The following is a 27,214-nucleotide window of genomic DNA, read 5'->3' on the forward strand; positions in this document are numbered from 1 at the left end:
GAACAAGCTGGTCTTTAAACTGGGTTTTAATTTTATGTTCCCAAAACCAGTATTGCTCATTTTTAAATATGCTCATTTAAAATATTTTAAATATTGCTCACTTTAAAATGCTCATTTAATTTGCCAAGCTCAAGTGCCCTCAGGAACACCTTTCCCTGCAGACTCTAAAGATCACAGATGGTATGATTAGGATAAAAATAAGAAACAATGGCTGCAAGACAGAGAGGGCTGCTTGGTCTGCTCTTGGAAGCACAAATTCTTTCACATACACAAGATGCCATCTGTATGTCTAAGGCCATTCACAATGCAAACAATAAGAAATGTCTATAGATCATAATGAGACATGTTTAAAAACTATTTGGTTGGGGCTCCAGATCTGCTGAATTGCTTAATTACTCAAATTTAACTCTCCACAATGATTTCTTATTATATTGGCTTATATAGACACTAAAATAGAAATTAAAATGCAGAAAAGCATCCAGGCAATAAACTGAATAAAACTCAAAGGAATAATACGTATGGACACGCACTCTTTAGAATCCTGGCTACAGCTGGATTTCATCTATCCTATTATTTGCTTATTGCTATAATGGTAAGAGAAGTTCAAAACTAAAAGTTTATGTGAGAATTTTATTAGTTCTACAATTCCTGCCAATATTATTCATTTTCTAATACCACAATTATCTGTAGCTAATCCAAATACGTGCCTTATTTTTCTTAAAGGTGGTACAGTGTGTGTTTGTTTATAATTTCAATTTTCTCATCAGAGACACCCAGCTTGAATCTGGGGTTCTCTTAGTTACTTTGCTCAATTGCTAAATCCTCTGAATCTGTTACCCACCTACAGATATAGATAACACCTTTAACTGAGCATTTGTATAATACCTTTAGTTGAACATTTGTATACTTCCTTTAATTGAACATTTATTCAATATACTGTATATTTTATATTAGTAATAAATGTATTAAATTAATAACAACAATAATAATAGTTATGCTAATTTAATGAAAAGACCTGTTTGGGATTTGATAAAGAAAATCAGTGCTAATATTGAGGTCTACAAAGTATTTCATCAATCTTTCATTTGATCATTTAGGAAAGTTATAATTTAAAATGTCGTTTAAAAAATTATGTTGTCCCTCTTGCACTGTTGGTGGCAATGAAAATTGATACAGCCACTATGGAGAACAGTATGGAGGTTCCTTAAAAACTAAAAATAGAACTACCATACGACCCAGCCATCCCACTACTGGGCATATACCCTGAGAAAACCATAATTCAAAAAGAGTCATGAACCACAATGTTCATTGCAGCTCTATTTACAATAGCCAGGACATGGAAGCAACCTAAGTGTCCATCAACAGATGAATGCATAAAGAAGATGTGGCACATATATACAATGGAATATTACTCAGCCATAAAAAGAAACGAAGTTGTGTTATTTGTAGTGAGGTGGATGGACCTAGAGTCTGTCATACAGAGTGAAGTAAGTCAGAAAGAGAAAAACAAATACCGTATGCTAACACATACATATGGAATCTAAGAAAAAAAAAATGGTCATGAAGAACCTAGGGGCAAGATGGGAATAAAGACGCAGACCTACTAGAGAATGGACTTGAGGATATGGGGAGGGGGAAGGGTAAGCTGGGACAAAGTGAGAGAGTGGCATGGACATATATACACTACCAAATGTAAAATAGATAGCTAGTGGGAAGCAGCCGCATAGCACAGGGAGATCAGCTCAGTGTTTTGTGACCACCTAGAGGGGTGGGATAGGGAGGGTGGGAGGGAGGGAGACGCAAGAGGGAAGAGATATGGGGATATATGTATATGTATAACTGATTCACTTTGTTATAAAGCAGAAACAAACACACCATTGTAAAGCAATTATACTCCAATAAAGATGTTAAAAAAAAAAAACAAACCCTCAGCTTTAGTATGTCAGAGAGGTTCACAAGGCTGTCTTAAAGAGTGTAGACCAGGTTGGCTCTCTTAGACTAAATATGAAGGCAGAAGGCAAAACAATGAACTGTATCAAGTAATATATCTATCCCTGTTAAAAAATTTGTTTTATTATGTTTTCCTTAAATATTTATAAGCATAAAATTGGTTATAATTAGTCATGTAACTATACCACAAAAACAAATTAAGTAAATTAATGAAATTAAGCAAAAAAAAAAAAAAATTATGTTGTCAAATTTGCACAAGCTAAGAAACTCATCCTCCCACCAACCCACAATAACATACAGAACTCTGGGATACAAGTCGTTTGCAATTATAAATTTGCAGTATGGGTCACCAAGGAGGTGTGGCACACAATTCTTTCGGAAAAATTCTTTGCAAAGTGTCACTATTTACCTTTTTCTGTTGGAGGTGGGAAGTAGGGGTTTCACGGTAAACCAAAAATACACTATGTTTCTCACTTTTAAATTTTTAGCATGAATCTAGAAAGGTTTGAAAAAGTCCTGCAGTAAAAACATATTTGATCATAAAACACCTCTGAGTGGTTCACCTACAAAAATGCTGGTTTATAGACATGGAAGAAGCACAAACATAAGATAAAGAGAAACAGTGGAAACAAAGGCTCTTATAGACTTAACTGATATCTAAAGAAACAATTTATTTTAAGAAAAATATATAAGCTTATTTTGATCCCGTTCCAACTTTCGTAGGTACATTAGAATGATTATTTCGGCTCAAACGGATAAAAATCAGAGTAATCATATCAATGACTATACTGAATAGGTTTTAATGACATAATGAAGCACAACTTCAAATTATGAAAAACCAAAGATTTTAAAAATCTAAAAGAAGGACACCTTTGAATACTGAATCCAGTTTTAAGAAGTTCTGCAAATCAGCAGTTGCAATCAAAGTATTGTTTATTGTAGTCCTGATGTTTTATATTGCATATGGTGGTTTCCTCTGTTAAATGATAAGAGAAAATATTAAACATTGAGATTATGGCTGTCTTTGAATATGAGAAACAATGAACTAGAAAGACGGGAAATCTGGCAGGGAAGAATCCCAACCTGCAACGATAAGAGCGAGTAGTTAAGATGACTAAGAAGCTAGCAGGTAAGCTTCCCACAACTCCAGAGTGCTAAAACTCCAGGGATCCAGCAAACTAGTTTATCACCCACAGCAAAGCAAACAGCAGGATCATCAGTGTGGTAATGCAGTCCTTTCCCAGCCAGCGTCCCAAGGACACAAAATGGGCCCAAATGGAGACCCTACACAAGGTGGGTTGTGCCACAGCAGAGGAGCCTAGGTTTCAAGGGCTCAGAACTTTTTGTTGCAAGAAGAATACAAGCCAATCTTCTCCCCTGGGGAGTGAGGAGTTGCCTACTAGTCGCTTGTGGTTTTCTTGACCTATACTTGACCTATACTGACCACAGTGGAGACCACTTAAACAACAACCTGTGGTTGTTATGGGGATAGCCTTGAAATCATCCCCGGGTATGGTGTTATATCAGCACCTTTTAGAAGGAACAGAGTAGACAAAGGAAAGAAAACCACTTCAAAGCCAAAGTACTATCTGAGAAACAACAATGTTGAACTAGCCAAAATATAGCATGAAAGAGTGGGAAAGTTGGAAACTTGGCCCGACCACTAAGCCAGCTTCATGTCAAAAAAGGCCCAGAAGGTCATTATGTTCTGGCTTAAAGACGTTATCCACAAAGTCATAGGAACCACAGAAAATATTAAATTGAGGAATGATATCCCATAATACATTTTTGGAAATGAAAATTTTATTCAGTGGGAAAAGGGACTTAAGGAACATCTTAAATCAGTTAATTTAGAAAGGAAATAGTGGAAAGTACTCAAATGATAATGATGGCTAGAACTTAGGAGGTAGCAATCAGATGAAGAAATAGTAGTGGACACTTGAAAAGATGGCATCATGAAATTCTTGGTGGTCAATTAATTGTGTCTGCTGAGAAATAAACAGGAGTTCAGGAGGATTACCAACTTTAATATATCATGTTCAAAAGCATGATCAACAAGGTGGGCATTTAGGGAAAGGATCAGGTTGGAGACATTATGGTAGATTGAATTAATGCTCCTAGCTGCTCACCCTTTCTCTCTGTAATAGGGTCATGCATTTCCACTCATTGTTTTATCACTTGCCCAGGGGTAGAAATATAAGACCAATTTTATTGACTTTGAGCTTAGCCAAATGACAAGTTTTGGTCAAGGAAATGTGAGTGGACATGATTTTACCATGATCTCATCCAAGCAAGTTTTAAATGTTACTGTGAAATATGGTTTGAGGTATTGCATTCCTACCATCTGCAATTACAACACCCAGATAGTGGTCCCAGAGTTAGAAGACATGCAGACTCCAGTCAAGCTTAGCAGAGACACAATTGATGTATGCCCTTTATGCAACGTAAACAAGAAATATTAGTTTTTATAATCCAATGTGGAAATGGGGTAGTTTGTTATCACAAAATCTAACTAACAAACAAATGTGTTTGGTTCAGTTTAACATGTCAGGTTTGAGTTACTTACTGAGAAATCTAAAGAAAATATCTAATATAAAGTCATTTGGGTACAGAAAGTACAGAAATATTAAGAGGCAAAGGATGAAGATTACAAAAAGAAAAATGTATCTCTCAAAATATATTGTCAATAGTAAAGAGAATTATTAAATAATTGCCTTTTCCTTGGCAATAAGAAGATAAGAAGTCATCTGCAACACCTCTCCCTAAAGAAGAGGGTGTCAGAGGACAGGCCTAAATTTCAGCTCCCAAAGTAAAAAACTTTTTTGGTTCCAAGAAAAGCAAGAGCAAAAATGTATGTAATTGAGATGATGGGTAGACCTGTGCTCATGGAATGAGCACTGTACAATAATGACTTTTTGGAAATCCCACTTTACATCATTAAACCTACAATTTCCCTAGAAATAGAGGCATCTTGGGAATTTTCTTTTCACTTTGAAGAGTAATCTAAGAGTGCCATCAGAAAAGTAGTTGACTCAGTTTTATTAATGACATAAAGTGTTAAGATGCTTGGTTCTAAGACATTTTTTCATTTGATTTCAATCTACTGCAGTCTTAAGCATGAGATGGACGATAGCAGCTCTCTGAAACTTTTCTATGTGAGTTCACAACATTAAAGTGTTCCAGTGTCTTATGATTAAGCAAGTTAAGCTCTTATTTTATCAGTAATGTGGATTAATTTTATCTTTTACCAACCCTCTGACCTTCTAGAATTAATTCAGCTGTACAAGAATGAACTATTTATGAAATGAGAACTGCACAAAAAGTATAGTTCATCTCAGTTCCTGGGTTATTTATGCAAATCATTTTCTTCTATTGTAAATATCCAAGTTATTAGGCAATTTCTAGAGGACACATGGCCTGTCTTTTTTATAAAAGTCACAAGTATGTCTGAACATATGTTTTTTATACCCAAACACTTAAGGAATCAAAAAATGAAAATAAAAAGTCTTTAAGAGTTTGTTATTCATTAGCACATTCAGGAAAGAACAATGTCTTTATTTCTGTATCTCCAATGTCTAGCCAGTACATGCCACATAATTATAAGTATTAAAGAAGAGACTGAAGAATGCCTTTCTCAGCCAAGGCAGTTCAATAATGTATGCAAGGATGTATATATAGCATATAAGAAGTGCTTGAAGATACATGGCAAAGATTAGATCTAGCCAGTACTATTAACAAGTTGATTAATAAAATTAAGTTTGAGATGGAGACATATTTGAGAGGTAGACAATTTTGAGTTTGGCACTAGGTACCCAACCAGGGATTTTTGCAAGGCTATGTTCAATCTGTACAAGCTAAACAATGCTGTGCAGAAAACCAAGTCATCCTCGAGAGGTGAGGCAAGATACTTCTTACACAACACAAGCTGGAGGTCAGCTTTCAGAAATCTGAACTAGAAAGTAAACCACCAAGAAAAGATTTCAACAGTTCAGCATGGGTCTGAGTCTGATATTCAATCTGTGTTTAAGTATACAGGTAAAAAATAGTTGGATAAGAAGGCTCAAGCAAGGGAATAGGATTCTTGAAATGTAGCAGTGGTCTTTCTATATAAACTATCAAATATGTCTGTCTCCTAGAATAAGATATGTTTCGGTAAATGCTAGTGATAATGGAAGAGGAACACATTTTCTGGAGAGATTTCAATAGTCCTCCAGTTGGATCTTAGGGCGGAAATACCTCTGCAGTTTATTTTCTCTTGTGATTGTCTCCAATTCCATTTTAAGAATATGCCTATCGTGTGGAATATGAAGTTTTACGTGGTTGCTAAATAGATCAATTTTTTAAATGAATTTACTTTTTAAATTTAAATAAAACACTAAGCTTTGGACTTAATTTGTCATAGCCATTTCATGGAAATGGATCTTAAAATAAATAAAGATGTATAATCTGCATAAATGTAAATGTAGCTGCATTTTACTACCAAAGGTTCCATATTTTGTCTTCACTTTGAAGGTGATAAGTAACACAATTTGCAGAGATTAAAAAAAAAAAAAAAGAATGTAGTAGAGAAGAAAAATGCCTGGTTTAGGTAAAGGATAGGCTCCAGAATTCTACAGATTTTCCACATCCTGGAATGCTAAAAACTATGACTCTAGATAAAAGAGGAAGAAAGCTAAATTAACTGACATACTGTTAATTATGTCATATATGCTATTCTATTTCATGATCACAGCAATTCTTTTAAAAAGAAACTATTATTTTCAATTTTCAGACAATTTGAGGTTCAGAATGGTCAAGGAAATTGTGCAAAATCACATAGCTAGCAAGCAAGAGTTTGATATAAACCTACGCCTGCCTTATTATTTTATTCATGCAGCAAGCATTTACTAATAATCTGAAGTAGACCAGGAACTGTTCTAGGTAAATACAGCTCCAATAAACTTTGAAATTTTCTGTTTTATTTTCTTAGGTAAATCATCTAACCTTTTCATTGTCAGTTTCTCCATCCATAAAATGCAGATAATTCTATCTGCCATACAAAGTTAAAATAATATACATGAAATTGTTTTATAAGTTTTAAGGTGCTATTCAAATATTAGTTTAAAGTAAATAATTGGTTTCATTGGTTTCATGTTTTTGTATTAGCATAGGCAAATATTTGTACCCACAATGGCTAAGATAAAGAATAGAACTTAGGGAAAGCATTAAACAATTGTACCTGATTGTTTGTGTCCATTCAGGCTGCCTTAGCAAAATACCATAGACTGGGTGGCTTATAAACAACAAAAACTGAATGCTCACAGTTCTTGAAGATAGGAGGTCCAAGATCAAAATGCTGGCAGATTCAGTATCTGGTGAGAGATTGCTTTCATGTGCACAGTTGGCACTTTTTTGCTGTGCCCTCACATGATGGAGCGAACAAGAAAATCTCTGTGAGGTCTCTTTAGTAAGGGCACTAACCCCAATCATGGAGACTCCACCCTCATGACCCAGTCCCTTTCCAAAGGCCCCACCTCCTAATATCATCACTTTGGGCAATGGGTTTTTTTACATATGAATCTGAGGAGGACACAAACATTCAGACAATAGTGCCAATAATAATATAAAGCAACTCTATGGGAATAGGGCTTGGATAGAGGAAACAAAGAAAAACGTTGTTCAGAATATACTTTTTGAATTCAAGACAGGTGAGTTTTCAAAGTTAGGGTTAGAAGTATGTAATTTTTATGGGGATACGAGTAGGCTTGTAACATTAAATTATGAAAAGTTTAATGTTACCTTGAAGTGTTGCTGGCCTCTTTTCTGCAATGATTTGTAAAGGTGGAAAATAAATATTGGCAGTTCAGAAAAAAGAATTTGAAGTGGGCAGGGCATTAGGTAACAAGTGATGATACTAAGATAAAGCAACAGAGAAAGAGAAAAAAGAATGACAGAGAGATGGAAGAAGGAAGAGTAGGGACAAATAGAAAGAAGAGAAAATGAGATATTAAAAAAAAACAACTGGTGGAGATCTTAGTATCCTATATACTATTCTGAGTTGCTCTACAGGCAATTTCTTCAAATATGAATATTAATATTCTTTGGACAATATATAAAAATGTAATATTACAAAGCCACCATAAATATCATTAATACTGTACACAATTCAATTGAGTTTAATATAAGGTCAATAATTAAGATCACCTAAATTAATACATTGACTATTTGGTAGCCTTTTTATTAAAGTTCACATAATGCCTTAAAATTTTCCATATACTATGTTGTAATTTCCTCAGAAAGTAGTTAAATTTGCACACTAACAAAGTAAAAGTTGAATGTTATTATCAAGACTCAACAGACTATAATGATTTTCATGTTTATAGTTCAGACATCAAGTTAAGGAGTTATTGCACTATCTGAGAATTATTTTGTATCATAGAGCCAAAAGTATAAGGCATCCTTCCAGAATAAGAAAAACCCATAATTGTTTCTAGGGGTAAGGTGGGTAAAGATGAGGGAAACAAATATTTATAGTGAATGAATCCACACATTAATAATTTAGGCTGCCTTGTACGGACTTTGTATTTGTTTTGCTATTTATGTATACTTGGATTCTTAAAGTATTTCTTTTATACCATAAACAATTAATTATATATTAATGACTGGTTACAAAACGTGAAAGCATCATAAATTGCAGGGGATTAGAACGGACATTAAAATTATATATTCCAGTGTTATTAAAAATGTTATAGCATCAACACTATTCAGATGATGTCTGATGTGAAAACCTAATTATGGCAAATATAAAATGCCAGGTAAAATAATTTAACATGCTTTCAGATATATATAGGTCTGAAGAAAATTAGCAGAGGCCAGGGAACATAATGGAATGTGGTTCTAGAAACGTTGTAAGCAATGAAGTTGCCAGATGCCACCACAGAATAGAAAAAACCCAGGTATTAGCTCTTTTCCACATAAAGATCAGGAGCTTGTGAAAGGTAGGGATATGGACTGGAGAATACCACACACAAAGCTAATCTTAGGATGAAGTAAATGCCTGAAAAAAGGTAAGAAAGAAAGAAAACTGCACCAAAGAGAAGCAGACCATAAAGAAAATTCTAAACCTGCTTTGGTATTTGGAGATGTTAAATAAATAAATAAATAAATAAATAAATAAATAAATAAATAAATCCCTTCTGAGATATAATTGGCACTTTAACAATGGTTTAGTAACAGGTTTCAGTCCGAATTTACAGTGCCAACTCAAGGTTTTAAAATTTAAGAGGAACTGGGCTTGCAGTGCTCCCAGGAACCTGATAAGATCAAACACAATTTCTTCTGTAAGAACAGCCATGCAATTCATCCTCAAGAATTACCACAGATAGAATGACAACAGTGATGAACTCACAATCCAAAATTACAAAATAAATAAGGAAAAAGCTTCCAATAGTAAGAGTCATCTGTAATAACTAACAACAGAACCAATTCCACAGGTACTCCCAAACTTAAATGTGTTTTTTTTAAATGCAAAACTATTATATTTTTATGTTAAAGAAGTAAAGTAAGGAAAGCAAAGTAAAAATTGACAACCCTAAACTATTATAAATGGTTAGGCAGCCTTGACATTTAGTAAAATGGAAATTTTAGAGACAATGAACAAACACATATACACACACAAATTCTATGTAATGGTGATGTTAAACATCAGATTAGACAAGAGCTAAAATAGGAATTAGTAAAATTGAAACTAGAAACAAAGAAAGTATACAGAATGGAGCACAGAGAAACCACTATATGAAAAACACATAATACAGAGTGAGATAAATTGAAAAAAAATAGAATATCCAAGGTCCTTGTCATAGAGTTTCTAGGAATAGATTAAAAAAAAAAAAAAGCAGTCAATTAATGAAAGTCACCATTCTTCAAATTCAGAAAGTCTAAAGAACCTGAAGCAGAATAAATAAAAATAAGTCCATTCCTAGTCACTTAAATGTTAAACCACAGTTAAACAGTGAAGGTAAAGAGAAAGTCACAAAGCAGCCATAGAGAAAAACGTTTTCTACAATTGGAAGAAGAATTAAATGATAACTGATTTCTCCAGAACAACAATGGAAGTCAAAAGAAAATGGAATAAAAATGTTAAGAGGAAACCACTTTAAACCATAGAAATGTAACTGCACTGAGCTATTTTTCAAAATGAGGGCAATTAAAGATTTTTTATATAAACAAACATAGAGCATGCCTAAACACAGTTCATTAGAGACACTAGAGCTAAATTACTAGACATAGTAAAATGTAAATTGGGGAGGCAGTAATTATAACTTCTTGATTTTTTTTGTTGTTGTTTTTTGCCTGGCATATGAAAAAATTAACTGACTATAGATTTTAACTCAAGTACCCATGATTAAAGTATTAATGACTAACTTTTAACCTAGAAGAGATGCAGAAAATATATATTTTAAACCAGGAGGAGAAAAGTTTAATGAAGAGAAGAAGAGCTTTAATTAGATCTAAAGAAAGCTAGAAAAGAGTAAAATAAAGCAAAATAAAATAAAATGGGATGAAGAAAACCAAAAAAAAAGTTAAAAAGTAATCTAAATATATTAGTAGCTGCAATACATGGGGATGGAAATGGACTAGATGAGTCTGAGTCGAATGCATGCAGTTTAAAAAAAATACCTCCAAAAACAGAGCCACGTAAACAGTATATAAAGGACTGCAATAATAACTAAGAAAAAAGGAGCTGGTAAATTTAAAAAATCATTTATAAATTATATGTTATAACACATAATTAGTACATTATAAATTCATATTTATGATTTTTACTTTATAAATGATTTAATTCTTTATTATAATGTATACTTAACATATTATATATTAATATTTATATGATTTTAAAATATCAGTTCCTATATATGAATGAAAATATCAGTGTGAACTTGCAAACTGTGAATGCAGAGATGTCTAAACAAACCAACTTCATAGAAAGAAGAGCATACCTCAGTTTGCAGGTATCAGTGCTTCTTTCCTCAAAGAGGTGGGTACTTCTTCATTCTGTGCTTGGGGATCAGATCAGGCATGATACAGGCTTCAAGACTCTCCAAGACTTGGACCTTTCAGGAGCAACATTAAACTGAGTTAAAAATGTAAGTGTTATGGACTGAATGTTTGTGCCCCGCCCCACAAATTCAATGTTGAATCCCCAAACCTCATTGTGGCTGTATTTGGAGATGGCGGACTCTAACGACGTAATCAAGGTTGAATGAGGTCGTAAGTGGCACTGATCTCATAGAACCGGTATCTTTTGATGCCTTCCATGTTTGCCACTGCCCATGCCTTGTACTACTCAGATCCATTTGTCCATACATGTTCAGGGACTGGGTCCTCCAATGTACGAGAGATCCTCCTATTCAGGGGAAACTCAGTAGATAAATGTTAATGAAATTAACTACAGTCCACTATGCAATTGGTCTAGGGCTGCAACTGGAATTCATAGCCTCTCCATGCTAATTTTTGCGGTTTATCTGGTGCTGTGGTTTAATTCCTCATTCGTGGTGGTTCTGAGCCTACAGTAATCATACTATTCTCAAGATACGGTTGCTACACTTGTCCATTCACAGCCACAACTGGGAACAAAACTACCAGGAGGCACTCATGTAGATCACTTGAGTTCCGCACGTACTCCTCTCTTTGCCATTTGTGTAGGAGTAGTTCTACCTCCTCCCTCTGATTGGAGTGAAGTACTATTGTCAAGATGATGATTCTTCTTTCCTTCTGGTAGCTGGACATATGGCTTCAAATGTACCTTGGTGTGAACTGTAGCTTGAAGATTAACTGGCCCATGGCTGTGTCTCCTGGCAAGAGTGCACCCTCTTTGGGGCAAAGACCTCTAAATACTTAGAGCCAAAGTTAAGGAGATAAGAACTCAGATTCTTCCAGTGGATCATTTGGGTGATGGTAATTAGGCCTATGCTTACTATATTAGGCAGAATTCTCCAGAGAAACAAAACCAATAGGATGTGTACATGTAGAGAAAGAGATTTATTTTAAAGAGTTGACTCACTCAATTGTGGAGGCTTGACAAGTCCAAAATCTGATGGGGGAAGCTGGCAGCCTAAAGAGTGAGGAAGGACTTGCAGTTTGAGTTCAAAGGCAGTCTGCTGGTGAAACAGGAAGAGCTGATGTTGCAGATAAAGACCAAAGGCAGTCTTCTGGCAAAATTTCCTCTTACTCCAGGGAGGTCGGCCTTTTGTTCTATTCAGACCTTCAACTGATTGGATAAGGCCCACCTACATTCTGCAGAGCAATTTGCTTTACTCAAGGTCCACTGATTTAAATGTAAATCTCACCCAAAAATACACTCACAGAAACACCTAGAATAATGTTTAATCAAATATCTGGACACCCTGGCTCAGTCAAGTTGACATATAAAATTCACTATCACACTTGCTTCTACCTCCTGGTTCCCTGGTTTTTATTGCAGACACAGCCTCAAATGGGGGTGTCTAATTCAGTATAAATACTACCATCCTGGATGGCATACAGCTTCTGAGATGACACATCAGCTGTGCTTTAGCTGGCCATCTATTTTCCCAGGCCATCAGCTTCTGTATGATACAAAAAAGAAATGTAATTAGTGGCTTCCATGGTCATTGGCCCACTTTTGTATCTTCTTTGCTGTGAACTGGGACCTTCTGTCAGATTATGTACTATGTGGGATCTCATACCTATGGATTTAGCATGCTGTAAACTCCAGATAATGATGCTGACTGAGGCTTTATATGCAGGAAAGGCAGACTCATAACTGGAGTAGGTATCTATTCCTATAAGAATAAATCACTTACCCTTCCAGGATAGAAGGTTCCCAATGTAGCCAATGTGCCACCATGTGGTTGGTCATGCAACAAGTTGAGTCTACTTGGTCGTTCAATAGTTTTTCACGATGGATACTTCCTGGTGGTCATTAAAATGAGATACAAAGATCTTCACACTCATGCCATTTCTGATATATCCATTTACATGTCTACCTCAGGCCCCATTGTCTTCTCTTTTCCAGGTTTTTCCTTTCATGTACTTAAATAGCCAGCCAGGCCATCTGCCACTGTCCATAAGTCCACAAACATCCTTACCTTGATCAGTATGTATTCCATCGTAAGTGGAAGACCAGGTGCATCACTCACTGTTTGGTCCATTTAAAAGATTTTCTCTTGCTACTGTCTTTCAAGGCCACCCCTAAATGGCTGGAAAGCAGCTGCTGTCAATTTTTTGGCTTGTAGCAAAATACTGAGCCAACCCATTCAAATAGGAAGCTCAGTTGTTTTCCTTTTCCTTCGTCCGTGACACTCCCCCTCAACATAGTATCCCCCAATATGGCCATTGGAGCCAGCTGAGAGAGGGGTGCTACTGCAACCACATGGGTGATACACGAGTTTGGGCATACACTAAGGATAATAAGGCTGTTATCGATATATTAATATCAAAGTAAGCCATAATACAAAGAACATTACGGGAGATGAATAAAGACATTTTATAATAATAAAAGAGCCAACTCAACAACCTTAAATATGAATGTATCTAATAATATAGCATCAGTATATGTGAAGAAATAAGACTAAATGGAGAAGTCAAATTCACAATCATATTTGAAGATGATAACAGTCCTCATTCAATAACTGATAGATCCAAGTAGAGGGAAAAAATTAGTGAAGTTATGGAAGATTTAACAAGACTTTAGGTTATAGAAGATTTGAACAAATTTGAACAAACTTGAGTTAATTTGTATATATAGAACACCATTTCCAACAACTTCAGAAAACATACTGTGCTCAAGTACATGTGAAACAGTCACCAACGTAGACAGTATACTGACTCATTAAGCAATTCTCAATAAAATCCAAAACCTTTGGCCTGAATGATAACCATTGAATGACACAACCAGTTGAGTTTGTGGTAAGCATCTAAAGCACTGCTCTTAGTGATCTGCCACTTTAAATTACGTATTACAAAAGAAGTCATATTAAAATCAATGATAAGAACTATCTCAGAAAACCAGACCAAAAAGAGCAAATTCATCTCACAAATATTAGAAGGAACAAAATTATAAATATAAGGGAAGAATAGAATAGAAAACATTTAAAATAGATGAAATCAGGAAATCAAAAGTTCATTTTTTTTGAAAAAGTAATAAAAGTGTAACTCCCTGGCAAGACTGATCAGGAAAATAAAACAGGATAAAAAAATTTACCAATTAGTAAAAAAAGGCAAACATCATTACAAATTCTAAAAAGATTAAAATGATATTATAAGCATCACTATATCAATGTATTTGACAATTTAAATAAAATAACCATGTCTGGGAAAAGGCAAATTAATGAAACTCAGAAAAAGAAAAAAAAGACAATTTGAATAATTCAGTATACATTTAGATCTATATGAACATGGACACTGTCACTTGAAAAATTACTATATAGTTACATTAATTAAGACTGTGTGGTATTCACATGAGTAAACAGAGAGCACAGAAGTAGACCCTCACCACTACAGCCACTGGATAAAGGCATCCAAACAATTTAATGGGGGAAAGAACATACTCTCAACAAATGGCGCTGCAGCAGCTGGAAATCCAGAATGAAACACATTTACCTGACCCTTAACTCCTAACATTCTAAGATTAATTCAAGATGAATCATAAACCTAAATATGAAGTTAAACTATAAAGATTCCAGAAGGAAATATTTGAGAATATATTCACAATATTGTGTTAGGCAAAGATGTCTTAAATAGAACACGAAAAGTGTAACTAGGAAAAAATGACAAATCTGACTTTACCAAAATTATTAAAAATCTACTTATTAAATACACTACTAAGACAGTAAAATGGTAAGCCAAAGAATTAAAGAAAATATCTGCAATTCATATATCTGCCAAGGATTTCATATTCAAAATATATAACTGTATTAATAAGAAAAAACAAAAATAAGTAAAAGATTTAAATTATTTCCTAAAGTAGAATATTCAAATAGATTTTAAGCCTATGAAAAGTTGTTAAACATCATTACTCCTCAGAAAAATGCAAATTAAACCAGTCAAAAACAACTAGACACTCACCCAAATAGGATAATCACAACTATTTACAATCCCAAATAAAATTCTTACACGTTACTGGTATGAAATACTAAAATAAATACTAAAACCATAAAATACCAAAATACTAAAACCATGCTGGAATTAGTCATTAGGGAAACACAAATTAAAATCACGACATACTACTGTACAACTATTAACATGTCTAAAATTTAAAAGTTTGATCATACCAGTGTTATCAAAAATGTGGAGCAACTGTAACTCTCAAATACTTTTGTTAAGAATTTAAAATAGTACACTCACCTTGGAAAACAATTCTATAGTTTCTTAAAAAGTTAAACATACACCTACCATATAACACAGACATTCCACTATTATCTATTTACCCAAGGGAAATGAAAGCATAAGTCTGCACAAATACTTTCACATGAATAAACATAACAGCCCTATTTGCAATAGCCCAAAACTGAAAACAACCCAAATGCTTGTCAACAGTTAAATGGATAAACAAATTGTGCTTCCCTGTAATGGAACTTTACTCAGGAATACAAAGGAGTGAACCACGGACAAACACAATGACGTGGATATATCTCAAAACAATTATGCTGGTGAAAGAAACAAGATTTTTTTAAAAATACGTATTGTATGTAAAATTAAAAATAAAACAGAAACTTTTGTATAATGGAGTGTGATTGGGTGGGGCAAGGTTGTGGAAATGAGATTGCAAAAGGGTCAGGAAAACATTTTTGAGGGGAAGAAAGTGAGATAGATATGTCTATTCTCTTGATTGTGGTTATAGTTTCATATTTCAAATCATTAAATTATACACAATAAAAATGAATATTGTATATAAAATATATCTTAAAGTTGTTAAACAGACACATACACATTTGAAACTTTTTGGAAGTTGCTACTAAAGTTAAAAATACATATATACCATGATCCAGCAATTCTACTTCTATAGAAAGGAAGAACGATGACCAGAAAAATACTTGTACAACAAGGTTTACAGCCCCATTATTCACTGTAGCCAAAGTCTAGGAGCAACACAAATGTCCACAACATGGAAAATGGAAAAAGAAACCTATTGGGTTATATTCCTACAAAGGAATACCAAGAAGTAATAATAATAAAAAAAAGACCAACTTACTGATACATGTAATAACATTCTGCAATAAAAGGAACATTCTGCCTTTATTTGGTTGGTTGTTACATACGATACATATGTAAAAATTTACATGTATTTAAGCCATACTCTTAAAGAGTTGTTTATTTCATTGTATAAAATTATACCTCAATAAAATACCCATATGTATATGTATGTACACATATGCATATATATGTGTGTGTGTGTGTGTGTCTCTGTGAGTATATGTATGTACCTCTTTTTCTACATATATATAAATATAATATAAATATGTGGATACATGTATATACATACATGTCTAGAAACAGAGATGTGGGGAGGGAAAAAAAATAGAAGGACAATGTGAATCAAATTAAAGCTGGTATATATTTGTCAAAAATAGTCAAAAATAAAAGAGTTTTGTTACATAGTGATAGAAGGCTCAATTCCACGAGAGGATATAAAACGTCTATATTTGTAATCTAATAACATAGAATCTATTAATAATCAATTCAAACAAAAATAAGAAAATTTAAAATTAAAAAATATTGTAATAAAAATAGACAATTCCACAAAGTATACATTTATGTTAAAATCATACATTTATAAATATTAAATATGTCAAGAAGATATAATATTTGCAGATTATCAATATTGTAATATGTGGGAGATTTTAGGAAAACAATTAGCATACTTTATTCAATCTGTTTGTGTATTTTTTTCATGTATCTAAATAGAACACACACCTGTGCTACAGTATATAAGACAGTTGAGAAAATCAACGATGTGTTGTGTCATAAATTTCAAAAATGCTGCATCGAACACAATACATTTTCTGAGCACTGTGTAACTATGTAATTAGTTTGAAAAATAGTGATGTAAACTTTAAAAAATTCCCATCTACTGGCCAAAGAAGAAATCAAAAGTGTCAATAATATTTATGAAAACTTGGAGAATGCACATAAATTTAGACATAGAAGGAAATTTATATAATCTGCTTATATTAAATACATAAAATTAAAGTTAGAAAGTTAGAAAACAAATCAGAGGAAATACAAATGAAGCACAAAGAAGAATAGAACAAATATAAGAATACTACTTAATGAGATAAAAATAAAGAATAAAATATAAATATTTTAAAATAAGATAATATACAGTAAAGAGATTCAGCAAGAAAAAATTGAATCATATTTAAAACCAAATAAATTTGACAACTCTCTGACAATATCAATGAAGAACCTAAAGAGAACAAAGGAATACATATCATAAATAGCTACAGATACTGCAGATATTAAATAGAAGAAACTGCATAAACCTTGTTGAAATTTTAAATAGAATTTTAAAATGTTAAAATAACTTGCCAAAAGTGATTTAAGAAAAAATAAAAACCTGAATAGTATTAAACAAACAAAAAAATTGTCAATAATTTTAATTATTTTTACACTCACACATAGAAAAAAGCCTAGATGGGTTTTACAAGTGAGTAAATTCAAGCAATTGGTCATTTCTACCAAGTATAACATTTATAACATATCTTTTCTGATTGAATCTGAAGCTTGGGGTTCTCAAACTTAACTACTTGGGCCTATTGCCTGCTCCCCTCTGAGTTACACTCAGAACCCAAGTCCTGTGAGCAGATTCAGTTGCCAGTGGCACCCATCTGCATTTACACAGAACACAACAATGCGCAGTGGCCCTGAATTGAAAGAGCATAGTCTGAAAATACAAATTTGGTCTAACCCTTTTGTTTTATGTGAAAGGATATTTAGAAGTGCTTTGTGGGTAAAGAATTCAGACAGAACTGGGTCATAAATATCAATGAGGTTAAATGATTCTAAGCACAGTGCCTTTTCAAAATATTGCACCAAAAGTCTTGTCAATTAAGGTTATCTCACCCATATTTAGTCTTTGTCTATTTTTGCTGAGAAAATAAATAAATAGATAAAAGAAACAGCACCTTTTCCCCAACAGAGAAAGGTTTATGTGTTGCTAAAGGAACTCCAGATCACTCTCAATACCCAACACAGAGGAGGGTCATCTCCATTTTACAGAAAATAAATTGTGAAATCGGATGCTAAAATACCACTTAAAACTTCAAACAACAAGAAAAATGCATTATTAAAGAAAGAAAGTTACAAATGTTTACTACTAGAAAAATGGTGTAACATGCTTTTTAAAGTTAAGTAAATAAATATTAATGGTGTGTCTTATTCTTTCAAAACATTCATAAGTAGGAACTTTCAGCTAACACAAATAACAGAAGCCACATGGCAAGACTTACGTGACTAAAATGACAGAAAATAAAGCACATGGAATTATGCATGTTCATATCCAAAATGAGTACATAAAAAATAATTTTAATAAGAATTCCTTCACATTTTTCCAATGTGATATAATACAACTATAGCTTAGAACCAATGACAGATTTCTAACTTATGTTAAAAACATTTTATTTAATTATGCTCTTTATACTGTAAATAATCCAAGAAATATAGATCATGTGCTTTTTACAGCTGCTTCAAGCTATAAGAAGGATTTTCATTTATCAGTATTTAAATATTCATTAACATCGCCTATAGAACAAGTAGATGAGAAAACAAATTACACTTATTATTAAAATTTTATTGTGCATTGTTATTGATGGCTAATATTATGGAAATTATTTTTACATAAAAGTAAAATATTAAAGCATTTAATAAGGAAAAATAACCTTACTTAAAATATTTGGCATGTTGAAGATGTTTAACAAATTTGTATAGGAACTAAATGCATATTTTCTTATTTCAGATAATCAAAAGGCATGTATACTCATCTTCCAATTATAATTTCATACTCATATTTCAATTTGAAAACTACTTTTTTTAAATAGATAAAACTAAGTACTCGAAAGTGGTTAATGTATTGACTTAAATAATCATTGTATATTTAAGTTATGATCTGTTATTTAAATAACGACCATGTATATATATAAAAATGTCTATATAAACTTGCTATAAAACAGTAGTCAAAATTAGCTTCCCTATGATTTCAAAGTTTGCTGTTTTATTATAATAATAATCAGTACCACAACAGAAACAGCAGCATTCAATGGCACTATTAACTCAAGAACCTAAAATATCAACTACATTAATTATATTCATTATACTTAATTGAACATAATCATCTAACCTAACAATTCCTTGTACACTAATTAATAAAACAGCAAGTCTTCTGGATCAGAAATGTATAAAAATAGTCTTTCTTTTGGAGTAGATCATTTTTGGTAAAAATGTGTGAACCACAATATATTGTATACAGAAGATACTGAATTACATTTAATTTTAATGTACCTTAATGTCATATTCTTACTGTCAATGACTTAAGAATATAGTGCCAGATATATATATTTTTTAATGTAAACAAACATTTTCCAATAGTCCTTTAGGATTTCTAATGCTCTTATTAGCATGTGATTTTGGAGAAGTTGTTACCCTCAGAAGTCATTCCAACTGTCATCTCTTTTATCACATACCCTACCCAAATCCTTTCACCCCCATTGCAAGTACATGATTTTGTGTCCTACCTAAGGAAATATTTATTTCAACTTCGTCTCTACAAATAACAAGCTAAATTAAATATGCTCATACTATTATATTTTTACACCTCTCTGAATGGAAAAATGTCCCCCCTCCTCCAAGGTTTCTGTACCCAGTGAAACAACTCTTGACAAGATCTATAATGACCACCATTATTATTATATCCCACTGATACTTTTCTACTCCTTTCTTACCTTCTCTGCAACAACTGACTGAAGTTGCCTTCTCAAATGCCCTTCTCTCATTTCCCCTCCTTTCTGGTTTCTTTCCCAGCTTCTCCTTCACAAGATTCCTTTCCTATTCAGCATCAACTTTACCAACACCATTTAGGTGCCCTTTTGGATATGTGGCTTTCCTTCCATCATACGATTTCCCCCTTAGTCTTTACATTATATCTCATTCAAATCCATAGATTTTTTTAAAAAAGAAAACTATATGCCAATATCTCCCTAAATGACATAACTTTTCTCCCACTGTCCAGACCACATATGATAAGGATCATGATAAAACAACTTCCAAATGCCAACTAAGGGTAAAGCACTGTACAATCCAAATCAACTCAATATTTTGGTATTAATAATTTGCTTTAATGGGAAAAAATGTTGAGGATCAGATAATTTGAGTTGCTTAAGTTTGCACAGCTTGTAAACTACAAAGCCATGATTGAAATCTTAGTCTGATTACAAATACATGCTTTTCTACCAAGGCAGGTCACTTCTTTATATCCAAATGACCAAGGGATGTCTTAGATGTCCAATTTAAACCGCCCAATTCCAAAAGTAATTCTATCATCTCTATTCCTCTCCTTCTCAAATAAATGCAAACTTCCTCCTCATGTTTCCTCTATCACAGGGAAGGGTGTTGCATTTCACCCAATCATTCAAGCCAAAAATCGGAGAATCATATGGACTCTTCCAGATATAAATCTGTACACAATTCCTATGGATTCTATTCAGTATTTTTTCAAACAGTCTTCCTTCTACTGTGAAGAAAACCATTGATACTGCTTCATTTTAAGCTCTTATCATTTCTAGTCAGAAGCAGCCTAAACACTAGTCTCTCTGCTTCCAAACTTTCTTCCCTACAATTAATTTTCCACCTAAGAGTGAGTGATTTTTTTTTCCATCACAGATTAAATCTGGATACTTGTCTGCTTGAAACAATCCACTGTAATTGGAACGAACACTAAATTTCTTAAGACAGTCTACAGAGGACTACATGTAGTGGTCCTAGAACACCTCTCAACTTGTACTCTCTCTCCCAGCTCCCCACATCCCAGCACTCTGGTTCTCTATCTAATCCTCTAGAACAGTCAGCTTCAGGGCTTTCTACTTCCTTTAAGATATTCACTTCTTTAGCTCTTCTTTGCTGTTCAGCTCACAAATTGCATAATTCACCCATTATAATCTAGACTTTTCCTCTAGTCATTTTCTATTAAACCTGCCCTGATTACTTTTCTACAAAGCATTTTTTTACTACAGTAATCCTCCCCTACCCTCAGTTTCACTTTCCCATGGTTAACTGTGGTCTGAAAATATTACGTGAAAAATTCTAGAACTAAATAATTCATAATTTCTAAATTGAGCACTGTTCTGAGTAGCAGGTTGAAATCTCACTCCATCCTGCTCCATCTACCCGGGTCTTGAAACATCTCTTTGTCCGGCGTGTCCCACCCTTTAGTCGCTTAGTACCCAACTCAGTTATCAAATGGACTGTCCCTGTATCGCAGGGCTTGTGTTCCAGTAACCCTTTATTTTACTTAATAATGGCCCCAGAGCACAAGAGTGGTGATGCTGGCAATTTGGATATGCCAAGAGAAGCTGTAAAGTGCTTCCTTTAAGTGAAAAGATGAAAGTCCTTGACTTAATAAGGAAAGGGAAAAACCTATAAAAAACTATTAAAAAAAACCCCCTAAACTATAAAAAAGCTAAGGATGCTGAAATCTATGGTAAGAATGAATCTTCTATCCTTAAAACTGTGAATGAAGGAGGAAAAAGCAATCCATGCCAGTTTTGGTGTCGCAGCTCAAACTTGAAATGTTAGGGCCACAGCGAATGATATGTACATAGTTAACATGGAAAAGGCATTAAATTTGTACAAGACATTTTGAGAGAGAGGAGGACCACATTCACATAACTTTTATTACAGTATATTGCTGTAATTGTTCTATTTTATTATAGTTATTATTACTCATCTCTTATTGTGCCTAATTTATAAATTAAACTTCATCATATGTATGTATGTATAAGAAAATCATATAGTACATATAGGGTTTGGTACTATCCTTGGGTTTCAGGCATCCACTGGGGGTCTTGGAATATATCCCCTGTGAATATGGAGGGACTACTGTACCTAAAAATAATGGACATATTAAATAACATATTTGTTTACTTGTTTATAATCGCCTCAAAATATAATGTAATGTTTAGGAGATCAGGTATCTTATTCATCACCTGTTCTGAATTCCTAAAGCAGTATGTGAAGCAATACAAACATTTATTGAACGTATGAAAATACTTTAGTGTCATTCCAATTCTTAATTTTAAAAAGTAGGCCCATTTATGATTAGATCATTTAAGGTACTAATTATTTCTAATTTCCCAAAACATTTTATTGAACTATACCTTTGACTTCAAAGTTACTATTCCCTCCGGCATTTCCTACTTCTTCACCTATTTAACTCATGGTTTTCATTCCATACAGAGTTCACACATTACTTAATATACGGAGTATTATCTGTCTTAACCTAATCTGATATACATATTCTATACTATAAAATATGGGCTCATGTAGAATTCTCAAATCAGTCTTGTTATTTTTGGAATATAAAACAAAAGTTAAAACATACACAGAAACTTCCATTTCCAGGAATATGGCTGAGAGGTAGCTTTGTTGATGGTCAATGGAATATGGCTGGTTAGGTATTAGGACTCCCTCTTTCATTGAAAATCACTAAAAATGAACTTAAGAGATGATAAAATAGAATTTTTTGGCTCAAATCCAAGTGAAAGCAAAACCCAAAGAATTGATTATTCCTCAAGTTGCATTTGCCATGACAGCATTTCCTAACCCTGGGAACTTGAACTCCAGGTTTTTCTCTTATGGCAGCACAACACCCGAAACCAAATGCCGGATATGTTCCACATGGGCTGTGGAAGGGAGATCCCACCATAAATGCAGGATCCTGAAGGCACCCTTTAATGTAATGATAAACCAAATTAATCGGCTCCACCACACATTACCAGAAGCCTGGCAGGGATTGCATTACCTTCAGCAAATCTGTAGGAGGAAGAAGTTCCATGGAAGTTGTAACCGAGAGACCTAAACTGCTTATGATTCATTATTTTAGCATATTAATTTGATATTTGTAATAAACTAGTAACTAAGGTTCATTGAGCAATTGTGGTTATCGCTCATTTTACAAACAGGAAATGTAGAGCAAGAGAGGATAAAGTTCATAGCACAATGTCACAAAGCTAGCAAATGGCAGAGTTGAAACCATCCAAGGCAGCAGTCTTTCGGAACTATCCAACTGCCTCCCTGTTTCATGTGGCTGCCACAAATATCACTTGAAAATTCTGATTGCCAAAGTCATACTCAAAAGGTTGTATTCCTACCCTACAGATTTTATGGAATTAAAATGTCATGGCAAGGGTGTAGGTGAGTATTGAGTTTCTTTCAGATTTCTATGGTGATTTTCTGCTGCTAAATACACATATTTATATACTTTATACATTTTTATATTCATAAAATGTGTTTTAATTAAGATAACTGAATAAATAAAAGGTTAAAAATAGAGCTTATATATTTTCCATTATAGGTAGATATAGATGGTACATAATAACATATGTAACAGATGTGTACATATATGTATATATGAAATTTGCTGAGTTTCTTTATAATACTTTAAGGATTTCATTCCTTTTCTTTTTTCCATGCTTTTTTTTAATCCTAAATCTGTTTGAAAAGAATCTATAATATCATGGAAACATTCCAATAAGGACACGCTCCTAAAAGAGGGAAACAGAAAGATATTCTCTTAGATACAGAGACTAAACAATGATATCACTCCTACTAACGAAAAGGTATGTCCAAAATGGATATCAAGTTAGGAGAGTTTGAGTATAATGGAATTAACAGTGAGAAATAAAACCAGTTAAGAGAGTTTAGTCAAAATGCTTGCTGTTGATAAATTTAAATAATCCTGGTCTAAAATTATGAATTAGCCTAGATCCAATAGGAAGTAAAACACAGGAGTAACAGAAGAGAGAAAATCCCTATCCCCTCTGAATTGTAACCCAAATTGTAACCTATCTGTTTGCAAAACATAAATCAATCCCTCCCCCTCAACATGTGGTTTATTTGACCTGTCAGCAGTCTTTTGTCCATTTGTAAATTAATAAAAAATTAAGGAACTGGCTCATATTCTGAAACACCTTACTTCTTCTACAGCAGACATTTAAGAGCAGGGTAGTATAACCATAACATCTGAGATACATCAAATGGATTGCTGACTATCTGTCATACAATGACCTCTCTCTATGTGGTAGTTATCTTCCCTTTACTCTGACTGTTCCTTGAAACAACCATGTGGCAGCAATCCAATGATTCTAAAACCACTCTCTCTTTAACTTCTCATATGTATAAACATTTTCTCATAGGACCATGTATATTTCTTTGTCTTGAGTTTGTCTATTAAGAAAAATGCATGCACTTGGTTTATCTTTCTGAGTGGCTGCAAGCCACTTTCAATGTTCACAGACTACCTGATAATATATTTCTAGTAATAAATACAACCAGATATCAAAAGAGAATTTTTAAAATTAAATTCAATTATTTATTTACCTTATTCATAAATGTATACTGTTCATTCACTATGACCCAAGTATTGAGCTAGCTGTCTTGGATAAAACTGCAGAAAGGAAAGCCAAGATTTCTTGGGCAATTCATAGTCAAGTAAAGAACACAGATATTAAGCCTGTGACAGATACTTTGATGAGGAATTGCAGGGTGCTATGACAGTAAATAATAGGGGTTCTTCACCAGTCTATGACTCCATGAAATAATTCCTAAAAGGTAATATATAAGATACAATTTGAAGAATGAGTAACAATTAGGTGCTACAGAAGAGGGACTGGAGAGAAATGGAAACAACTTATGGAAAATCTCAAAATGAAATATCAGCAGGTTTGTTCAAGGAAATACAAGAAAAGTTAGGTATATGTGCAGCACAGAATAAAAGAGGCAGAAATCAAACTGGACAGGGAACCTTGGACTCTGTAGGCTATGTTAATGCTCTGAAGTTTTATGTTAAGCATAATGAAAACTCTTTGAATCATTTTGATTCAAGGATATGATCAGTTTGCATTTTTCAAAGATCACTGGAGTTTAATGTCATAAATTAATCGGAAAGGAGATATATTGGAGACTGATGACTAGCTTTGAAGCTTTCATAATAGTCAAGTTAAGATATGGGTCTTGGCACTGGAGGTGGATAAAACTGGAATGGTTTCAGGACTATTGTGAAGCAAGAATAAATCAGATTTGATGGCCAGTTGGAGGTATGGTTGAGAGGGGCATGAGAAGCCAACCCAGACTGTAAGTGAAGGGATTAGCTTTGGATAAGAAGTGATTCGTCTTCCATTCTAAGTAAAAGATGATAGAGATGCGAGAGGTGGAAATTCAGTCCTGTTGGCAAAAAATGTAATGAATCTGTTAGATAGTTTCTATTTTTCAGGGAAGTAGAGGGAGGGCAGTATGGCAGTTAAGAGGCATAAAGTATAGGACACTGATGAAAGTTAATTATTTACTACAACAAGCCAAGAAAAGTGTTGTTGACATAAATAATATTGGATTCTCAGCTAGTGTTAAGGGACAAACTATGCTTTTATGGTAGAGCTGATCTAACCAGCTGAGAGGTTTTCTCCAGTGGATTAGGTTATGGTTTTACCAGGCTGGTAGAACCAGAGCAAGGATAGTTAATATAGGGGTTACAGTAATTGAAGTAACATGACCAATTGCCCTGATCCTGCTGGGACTGCCCTGGTTTTAGCACTGCAAGTCCTGAGTCCACAGAAACCCCTCAGTCCAGAGTAGACTATGACAGTTGGTCACCCTCAGTGTTAGAAAAATCTATCAAAAAAGAGTATAGAAAGCTAGATGAAATTAGAGGAATAAGACAGACTTGAACACCCAACATGGTGGAGGGGAAAAAAATTAGGGGAGTGAATCAGTTGTTAGGAAAAGAAGTTCTGTTTGAAGAGGGATGTACCAATGTATTAGTTCATTAGTCCAGCAGTCGCAGGTGCTAAATTCTAGGGTGCAGTCTAGGGTCCTTCTAGTTAAGAAGGAGTTACGGAAGATACGTTGTTAGAGGCAAGAAAGACAAGGAACTGAGGAGTCAGACTGATGGATCGATTGACAAGAACAGTATTAATACTGTAACCCATAGGGCAAAATGTCTAATAAAATGGTAGGTACCATTGGTGTATAGGGGTAAAAGGCATTTTACTCTAATAATGTGGGTCTTAAATGGGCAAGAATTTTCAAAAATTAGATCAAGGAATAACAGCAGGGAAGCTGCCGAGGTACTGAGAAAAGCACTTACCATACGTCTGGGCGGTGATGTACCCAGAGTGTGGCAGAAAGCACAAACTCCACCAGGAAGAGACGCAGGGAAGTAGTGTCCTCAGCAGAGTGTTAGGTTTTTGTTAATATCAGAAATATGAAGAACGTTAGTTGAAGAGGTAAGAGCCTTCATCAATCTTGAAAAGTGAGTTCTAGAGGCAAATAAAAATGCTATCCAACTTTGTAAGCAGATGATGAATTTTCCTAAACATTTTTACCACAATTACAGACGGACACTAAATTTTATCAGGAAGAATATAACCCTCCAGACCTCATTTTTAGTTGGTTCGTTTTTCTTAGTGCTTACCCCAGTGAAAACTTGGACCAAGTGTATAGAATTATCTGTAGGTGCTGTATAAACCATGAAATTAGACGCATATAATATAACCTATGCTCAGGGTGTGAACATTTTTTAATGAAAATGAACCCTGTATTTCTTTGTTTTTAAAAACTAAAATCAAATTCCATGTCAACCACTATATTAGGTAATGTGTGAGAAAGCTAGTTTTATGGCCAAGTACCACAACTTGTAAAATGTATGCCTGTCACAAGTCTGATGGTGATATAATTGACAGAACGATGCTAAGAGACACAGGTAAAACATAAAACTTAGCTCTGTAAACCACAAACAAAGCAGCCTTCTAGCCAGAGGTACAAGCTTCCTTGGAATTCATATCTTCACAAATTCTGTCAACTGTTGAAAATAATTCTGACTCTCCTGGTGTATGAAACTTGTCGTTACCTCAGCACATTCCTGGGTGTTTACTGTAAGGTAGACTGCATCAAAGCTCAAATTTTTCCTTGCCACCCGGGATTCAGGTCTGCCTGAGGTATCTTATTGCCAAAATTAAAAATATATTATTTATCATTATAA

The 27,214-nt window shown here is 33.8% G+C and overlaps 1 long non-coding RNA gene across 1 annotated transcript in view; it reads right to left on the bottom strand.

Annotated features, from left to right (window-relative positions):
• Window positions 1–12,818: 12,818 nt before the first annotated feature.
• The window catches only part of LOC137763889 (uncharacterized), an 86,949-nt gene continuing 72,553 nt past the window's right edge, over window positions 12,819–27,214 (bottom strand). Inside the window, exon 4 of the long non-coding RNA XR_011073860.1 lies at window positions 12,819–12,882. This is a non-coding gene — a long non-coding RNA (uncharacterized lncRNA). The remainder of the gene's footprint in view (window positions 12,883–27,214) is intronic.

The sequence above is a fragment of the Eschrichtius robustus genome, chromosome 4, assembly GCF_028021215.1.
Source record: "Eschrichtius robustus isolate mEscRob2 chromosome 4, mEscRob2.pri, whole genome shotgun sequence".
Taxonomy (NCBI): domain Eukaryota; kingdom Metazoa; phylum Chordata; class Mammalia; order Artiodactyla; family Eschrichtiidae; genus Eschrichtius; species Eschrichtius robustus.